At 29.5% G+C, this 9,735-nt stretch overlaps 1 non-coding gene across 1 annotated transcript; it reads right to left on the bottom strand.

Moving 5' to 3' along the window:
• Positions 1-8,032: 8,032 nt before the first annotated feature.
• On the bottom strand, positions 8,033-8,153 carry MIR166D (microRNA MIR166d). The gene has a single exon (NR_120725.1). It is a non-coding gene; the product is annotated as a microRNA MIR166d (primary transcript).
• Between the last annotated feature and the right edge of the window lie 1,582 nt (positions 8,154-9,735).

Raw genomic sequence — 9,735 nt, forward strand, 5'->3', positions numbered from 1 at the left:
TTATCCTTATTGAGCTAACAAGGGGACCTTATGGACCTACAGATTGAAGCTCCAATGAAATGAGATTAATTAATTAAACTATTTAATTAAATTTAATCTCTATTCATTAACTATTAGTCATTCCACTAAAGACTAATAGTTGCACTCTTCTAACTGTAGATATATTTTTGTGTCCATTAGATATAACCAATCAACAGTGCAATGACCATTCACAAATTGCTCGTAAGTACAGCTAGGCCAAAAATTACCGTTTTGCCCCTGTAGTTACATCTAATTCCTTAAGTACCATTGATTCCTCTAATGAACAATAATTATAGTCCTACTATAACTGAACTCCTCTCAGGCCAAGAGAGGGTGTGGCGCCACATTGTTCAAGTCTTGAAATCAACCCTTAAGAGAGCAATTTCTCTATTTACTCTATCTATAAAGAAGGAGTAAGTTCCTTCTTGTGTAGCTGTGTTCCCAACTCCCCAATCAGACGAATCCCCAAAATGGTAGGCATATTGAGTCGGCTACATAGGCCACTCTCACCCATATAAATCAAAGGATCGCCTTCATAGGCAGGAGTTCACAACTCACTCAGGATTCAGGTCAAGTCACCTATAGTCATCCTGGTGAAATGTAGTCTCAACTAGTAACGGTGTTAATAAGAGAGACTATTCATTTCATGGTCCAGTCTTATACAAACTTTTTGTATAGAATACCCTCGCTCTAATGTTTCGACATGAATGATTAGGATCAAATCATTTGTAGCACTTTAGAACAAGTGTAACAGCTACAAAGCAGGTCGTATTCGTAGTGTCACTAGGATAAGGTATCCAGCCTTATCCATTTACTACAGACCATTTAGGTTATCACTTAAACATGATCCACTTGTATGTCTCCACATACATGTTTAGGTTATAGAAGATAACCTTGGATGTTAGTTTATTGGTTTTGTGAGTTAATGCAACTAAATGTCAAATAAAATAAAACACTTTATTTTATTAGATAAATAAAAAGTTTGTATAATATATACAATTACAAACTACAAGACCACGAGATTTAGGGCATCAACCCCAACAATAACATCATTGATATATAGAGAAGTCAAATAATATGATTGAATCTTTCCATTTGTATATTGAATGAAGTTTAGGTTGATATTTAAAGTGATTTTGAAATAGTTGAAATCACTTTCTATCATGTTTAATATCATCACTTCAAAAACACATGTTATTAATCAACGAAAATGAAATTAATAGGCTAATTTACACTTTTAAACGTACTTTTAATATATTATAATTGTCTTGAATGATTAGAAACAACTTTCAAATTGTCTTGAAAGAAATTCATTGATGTCAAAATTCAGATTGAAGAAAACTCATATAATCTTTACGTGATAAATGACAATAAGTTTGTAATATAAAGTAGATAATATATACCTCCAAAAAGAAAAAAATAAAGACTTTAATGACAAAATCATATGAAAATCAAGTCCCATTTTGAGATTAAATTAAGATACCTCTTATGCAGTTAATAATAATGTATTTATGAAGAGAAGGGTCGGAAATTCAACTCTTTTTAAGAAAATTGCATCAGATGACAAGAGAATTTAGAAAAAAAAAAAACTCATAGCACTTCTTTTTGCATATTGCAAATATGACAAATATAACAAGTAATTAGATATATCAGGAGGGCTATCAAAGGAAACTAGAGACTATCTGCTTTTAAATTTGTTATTCTTGCAATTTAAAAAATGTGGTGACTTGAACCCTATTATCATAATTTTTTTTGCTATTTTTATAAACTTTTTTTTTTTTTAATCTTAGGTTTAGACTGAAATAAATCTTCCCTTAATTATCCTATTTAAGTTAGGATTTGATTTGATTAGATCAAATGGATTTATATGATTCTAATTTAGGAAATTTTTTTTAAATATAACAAACCAGTAAAATATTTACGGTTCGTAAATAAAGCGCATGAAGTTAGCCATTTTTTAAATATTCTAGGTTTGCCCTCCTGTCTTCGTCTATTCTATTGTGTTTCTTTTTTTTTTTCAAGATCGTGTATCAAATATAATATATATATATAAAGTTTGATAATATATATTATCAAACTTTTATTTGGTTGTTCAAGATCATGTATTAAATATAAAAGATCGAAAAAAACGTCATTTAAATTTGAGTAACCAAATCTAAACGATATTGTTGATCAATAAGAAATTTTGGAACCAATTACAAATTGCCACGTCATTTATTAAAATAATTGTATTTGGGATTAACTAAAAATTGACATGTATCATAAATTAAATTTAAAGACAAATTGGACGATTCTAACGATGTCACATGTCTTTATTACGACAATTGCATCAAATTAATTATTTTGGTTCAATTAAATATTATTTACTTGGGGATAATTGCAAATATAACAATTATATTCAAAATAATGAAGTATTTATAGCAACACCCAAAAAATAAGCTTAATTTAGTCTATGACCCAAATCTATGTGATTGAGTCCATGGTATGATTCATAGACTAAACTAGGGCCGAATCCATAAAAGCACACCAGGAACTCTATAAATAGAGGAGTTTCATTTGTGGAGAGGGAAATTTAAGATCTAAAGAGAATTCTATCAAAAGACAACTTCTGAAGTCGACTACCCTCGAAGATTGAAGCGATACAAGCTTCCAAGACTCCAACTTTAAGAACGTGCTCCGCTTCCTCAAATGAAGCGTAAGCATCCAGTCGAAAGAGAATCAGATGATCAAATTATAGAGATCGAACCACATCGTATCAAATCAACATAAATACAACATTAACACAAGTTCAACTCCACAAACCAAATTTCTTCAGAAATCTCGTGTGAACAATCTTATACAAAAAAAATAGCAAAATATAAACGATCGTATACAAAAATCCAAAAAAAATTGTTTAGATTGGGGTAGCCAAATCTAAACGATCGTGTACAAATAATTTAAAAAATAAATTGTTTTTAGATTTAGCTACCTAAATCTAAACGACCATGTAACAAAATTAAGGGTCTATTTGAAATGAATTAAGAAAAAATGTTTTCTAAAAAATCCATTTTCATCTAAACATTTTTTCTAAAAACTCTTTGAAAGAAAAACACATGTGTGTTTGGCAATTTTTTTTTTCAAATGTGTTCTCAGTCAAAAAATTCTTTGATTTATAATAGAGTAAAAGATTTATATATATATATATATATATATATATAATTTATCCGTGGAGATTTTGATAGAAGTTCGACAACAATCATCGAGGATGGTGGTTTGAGGTGGTCGGAGACATTTTAATAATCAAAAGTTGGCGACGATAGTCATTAGAAGTCAAACAATGACAATTACAAAAAAAAAAGTTGGCAGTTGGCCGATAACAGACATAGAAAAACGATTGACAAAAGTTGACCGGTAACGGTTACCATAAATCAATCGACAAAAATAAGCCAACAACGGTCACAAAAAAAATGACCAACTTAGGGACATTAACCATTAAACACACAATTCATTTTTCTAAAAGTTGGTTTTAGGTGTTTATCCTAAACCACATTATTTTATAAATTCATTCATTTAAAATTTATTTTAGGTGGTTGACAAACGGATGATATTTTTTTCAAAACAACTTATTTATTAATTTAATCACTTGTGAATGCAATCCAAACACACCCTAAACGATGATGTGCACACAATTTAAAAAAATAAATTATTTAGATTCCAAATCTAAATGACTGTGTACCAAACAATAGCCAAATATAAATGACGATCGTGTATCAAATGTATTACCCGCATTGTTGACGATGTGGTTGACGAGACATTTTTGGTATTTTTCACGGTGGGTCAGCGTGCTTTTTTCCGTTTACAGAATTAGAATTGTTCTATACATTGTAAATATTTTGCCACTTTGTTATATTTTTTAAAAGACCCCTTTAATTTATCCTCTAGTGATCTTTTCTTGCCGTTATTTTTAACCCAAAATTCACCCATAACAAAACTTATGTTTGTTTCTTCTTCATCTCTTTTCTATTGTCTCTATTTTTATTATAGAAACGTTTGAATTCTTAGTTAATTTTTCAACAAACTAAAGTTGGTTAAGATTTTAAAACTACTTATATTTGTTTCAAAGGACATGTCTTAATTTTTCAAAACATTCGCAAACTAAAGAAACTTAGTCATAGATGAAACTAATATACAAACTAAAGAAACTTAGTGACAGGTGAAAGCAAAATTTATAAGTTCTAATTTTCAAAAATCAAGAGTCATATCGTACAAAATTTTAATTTTATATACAATACATCCATGGTTTAATTAATAAAAAATTAAAAAAGAAATTGAAATTAATTATTCCTAAAGCATTATACATATAAAAGAAAAACTCCCAAGCTTAGAAACTATTTTAAGGTACTTTTTAAAGCTAAAAAACAACCGTTTCTTAACTTAGTTTAAGACCAACACTAAATTTGTTAGTTCATTTTTTGTCATTGTCCCTCAATGAATCAATAATGTATGTATATAGAAGCTGTTTGTTTTTATCTAGGATCAATAATGTATGTCAACATATTTTGCTGGCTGGTTGACTGTTTCTTAGCATCCTAACATTACATAGAGTTTATGACCCACCTTTATCATGACCTTTCACATGTTACCCTTAATATAATGTCCCTCGGCCCCCAAAATTTCCCCCTTTTTTCATTTGAACATTTTTTTGAACCTTTTCACTATACCATTCACATAGTTATTCAATGGACTAGTACTTAATTAACATTCATCTTCTTCCTTCCGTATAAACTACAGTTAACTTCAATTGTATTCTACTTTAGATTATGGCCACCACTTGATGGCCGTAAAAGTGGGGCATAATAATTACTACGCTATAATCATATTTTGTTTAAAATAAAACACTATTTAATATGTATTGTCAAAATTAATATTATAAAATACAAAAACCAATAACGTGAGGGGAGCACGTGCTCTTGTTGGTTCCTATGTAAATCCACTGGTGAATCATACCCTATACACTATTACCCCCACAATTATTATATATCAAATTTTGAATTAGCGATGAAAACCAGCTTATTAGCGATCGAGAGGTATATGTTTAGTTCGAATTCTCCCATTTTTATCGTACTATAAACAATTCTATTAATGTGTGCGTGCTTGTTATCGTTAGGCTGAATATGTGCAGGTCGATATGCATATAACTGTATGTATATTTTGTACTGGAATAGATGTGGTAAATTATTGAACTATGTTTAAGTTTATATACTTTCTAGAGGAAGAATCGAAAAGAGATCGGAGAGGATAAAATTTGACAAGAGAAAACTTTGACTCACTTATATGACTCTATGAATCTCAAATATTTAAAAAGAAACATAAATAAAAAAAAAACACACACACACATCAAATAATTTCTCATGTAACCCTCTTCCTAAAAGATAGAAATGAAATAAACCAAACAAATACTAATTGAACTTGCTATCTTTACCATTTATTTATCATTATAATCAGAAAAATTATAATCGATAGCAATACGAGAGTTAATATTAACAAATATAAAACCACGATAAAAATATTGCAGATATATAGCACAATTTTACAATAGTGAATACCAGTTTTCTTTTTCCAAATTTGTCTCTCTATGTATCGTCTTCTTCTTCCATACACAATGACACTAAGGACTTTCTACTAAGGACTTTCTATCTCTTATCTCTCATACCTCCTCCTATCTATCTCTCGCTCGCTTTCCTCGACGGAATCTCATCTTGTCGTTGTTGGACGGTCAACCCAACTCTTGAGAGGCACTGGAAATAATCATTGGCGTAGTGGAAACAATTTCAACACCAATACATCTTGTCGTTGTTGCCGGCGCCGGAGTTCCACAAAAATATTGTTGGAAAAGGTGTACTTCATGATATAGCGACTAATAAGGAAAATTGTGATGTTTGCGTGTACAAAGGTTTTTGATGCAAATGAATTAATCCTCTTCCGGTGGTGGAGAAGATAAGCTTTAATGGGTTCAAATTCAGAGGTCTGAAGCTTTATTTCTTGAAGGATTTTCCTCTTCTCTCAAAATTTCAACAAAACTGCCCTTCAAGCTCTAAATGTCCTCTCTCTGTCCTTGATTCAACTTCCCCGTCGACAATTCATTGTTGAATCAGAGGTTGAAGATGAGTTATTAAAAGGTCGAAAAGATTTGTTTACAGCGTATTATCCATTAAATTTAGAAGATTTTTTAAAAAATTTGAGCATCACTAACATTTAAAAAAAGATGATATTAGCCATTAATTAGTTGAGCTAAACTATACTTCAAATTGAGAAGCATCAGCTATTAATGGTAGCCATTGATACAAGTTATAATCTCCCACTTCGTTGATAGAAGTGTATAGTTATTGCAGAGGTATGTTTATAGGTGCCTATCAATAATAAAAGTCGTTTAGAAGTGAAAACTACGAGTGTTATCTAAATGAATATTTGCGTTCATCGATAGAAGTTATGGTTATCATTGATAAAAGTTATCAATGATAAAAATTAATGATAGTCTTTAGTAAAAGTTATCAACAATTGTCAATGATAGAAGTTATATATTAGTGATAGTCAGACTTCAAACTAAGAAAAACACGGGGATGAACTTGGATATTAGTGATTATCATTAATAGCTATTAATTATATATACCATATAGAAGTTATTATTGACTATCAATAATAAAAGCCTTATAGATAGTTGCTACCAATATATAAAAGCAAATGATAACACCTTTTCGAAATTGAAAAGTACTGATAGCATCTATCGGTGATAGTAACTTATAGCAACTATCAACTACTATAGAAGTTATTATTGACTATCAATAATAGAAGCCTTATAGATAGTTGCTCCCAATATATAAAAGCAAATGATAACACCTTTTCAAAATTGAAAAGTACTGATAGCATCTATCGGTGATAGTAACTTATAGCAACTATCTACTATCACTGCTAGTTGAATAACTTTCAATTTGAGAAAATTGGGAAGTAGCACTCATAATGGTGGCAAATTGAAAGCTATCACATATGACATTTATCTGTGATAGTGTGATAGCAGCTGATTAGCAACCATCAGTGACACTATCAATTGTTATTAATGGTAGCTCTCAACATGGAAAAATCGAGAAAAAGTGTGCGAAACAATCATTTCTCAAATTGAAAGCTAAAACTAATTATAGCAACTATCAAATGTCAATTATAGTTTCTATCGATGATATCTTTGAATTTGAAAACTTCGAGAAGGAATTTCCAAAATGGTGGTTGTACGTGAGTTTTCTAATCTTTCACTTATTTTTGTGTTATATATGTAATAATTATTTTATCTTTGTGCTATATATTTTATTATTTTCGATTTAAATATCATAATTAATATGCAAGTCATCTTCATAATTAAGATTACATTTGTGTGTTCTCAACTTGAATAGGATGGCAAGCAAACTCTTGCTCATCAAAGTTCATTTATATGAGAGAGTATTGAAAAAAAAAATTAAGATAACCTATATATGCTTAAACTCATTATCTCTAAATAGTACGTAATTCAATTTGGAATCTAAGTTTGGGGCAATGAACCATCAGATACACATGAACCAAACTTTCCAAAAGAACTCCCAAAGAAATTCTTTTAGCATAACAGTAATAGGTAGGCATCTTCTCCAAAACCTAGAATTAAATTTTGTATTTTTTTTGGCAAAGTTGAAGCTTGACTCCAAGGGGGAAAGTTAGGTTTCTCAATAAGGAGAAAACAACATAGAAATTGATATATTTAAAACAAAAAGAAATAGAAATTGATTTGCCAAAACAAAATAGAAAAAGAATAATTTTACTAAAACATGGTAAAAGTTTGTGAACCAGATGATCAACAACCTTTCACAAACCTGCAATATCATATGATCAATGCCAGAGAACTCGCCATAAGATGATTGCCATAAGATGATTGACCTGCTGACGACGTCAAACTGAGTTTTAGAAGCAAAGATTCGACATCGATACAAAAAGATTCGATATGTTAAGGCGTGTTTTGTTGAGGGGAATGAAGCCTGGTCCGAAATCATTCAAAAGTAAGAGTTGTAATTTGAAGGGTTTATCAAAAATTCAAAAGAAATGAAAGATCTCGCACCAGACAACATTCCCCTCAACTATTCATGAGGAGGGAGGAAAAAGAATAAAAAGGAAAGAAAGGAAGAAATAAAGGGTTTGATTGAAAAATTTGATTTGGCCATGCATTATATTTAACTTTGATAGGGTCCTTTTATATGAGACAATGAAAGCATTTTGTTGGGGTGTTGTGACATCGACTCCCACTTTAATTCCACAAACTCATCTAATCTTTTTATGCTCATTTCAGTTAATTCCACACAAAATCTCCCTTCTTTGTGTGCTACCAAATTCTCATGCTTGTTCTGTGAAAGAATAGAATATGCCATACTAAATTAAACACTTTAAATGTTTAGCCAAACTAAAGGTGTGACTCTTAAAAGCGATTTTTAGATAGAAGGGCATAACCCACATCTCAAACATAATAAGAAAGACGAGGTCGAATGAACTCAACAAAATATCCAACAAAACATAAGCAATGAAATAAGGGTTATCTTTATTCAGCTCTAAATTAAACTCTATTTGAAATTATTTGGATCTTTTTACTTTTGCATAGAAATATTTGAGTGTGGTAGGGTACCATATTAGTTTTTTCTTCAATAAATTTACTATTGTTGTCACATGAGGATGAGACCCTACCCGTCGTTTATTAGATTTAAGTTAATATAATGTATATAGTGTAAATTTATGTTGTTTTACAATAGGGTGGATGGATATACTTTTACCAAAGGTTACCTTTATAAAAGAAACATTTTCTGCAAAGATCATTTTGTTGCCTAGCTCACGTAGTGTCTACACATTATCAGACGCTATATAGGTAAATTCACATTTGGACAAAAGTGTTTAGAAGTTGTCATTATTAAATACGTTAAAATTTGTTTTGGATTTCCTATATTGTTTCATAGTTTTTATTGAATTTAAATTTCAATTCTTATAATTTTAGTTCTCCAACAAATCTTTAAATTTAGCCTTAATGATTAAATAATAATACTAATAATATAATTTTCATATAAGAAACACCATATATGTCATTAATAGATTTTTTTTTTCTAATCAAACAAATAAATTGATCACTAGATTTAAGATTTATTAATTTAGTAGAGAATAAAATTAAACAAATCTGCTATTAATTAAATATGAGTTTTGTAGGTTGAAATACTAAGGATCAAAGGAGATGAATTCAACTTTACATTTTTGCATTTGCATTTGCTCTATCTAATTAAACTCGACCTATTCAAATTTATTCCAAGTAATTTTTTTTTTTTGAAGGGTTTCGATTCTCATAATTATAATATATTACCCATTTATTTAAGTCAACTATGATAATAACACATACATAGAGATCTAAATTAGTTAGTGCTTTTTTTTTTTATAGATATATTAATTAGTGTAACAATCAATAGGATATATTCCAAATGCTATATATAATTTGGCACTCTTCTCTTTAGCTTTTCATTAAAGATGAACATTAAGCATATATGACAAATTATATCACTTAGCACATTGCATTGGAAAAGTTTCGTATTATTACCTTTTTAATTCTTTTAATAACAAATATGTATACAAAAAAAAAAAAAAAAAATAGTAGAACTCAATTGAGATAAGCTGAAATTAATTGATTGC

This window comes from Cucumis melo, chromosome 5 (assembly GCF_025177605.1).
Source record: "Cucumis melo cultivar AY chromosome 5, USDA_Cmelo_AY_1.0, whole genome shotgun sequence".
Lineage (NCBI taxonomy): Eukaryota > Viridiplantae > Streptophyta > Magnoliopsida > Cucurbitales > Cucurbitaceae > Cucumis > Cucumis melo.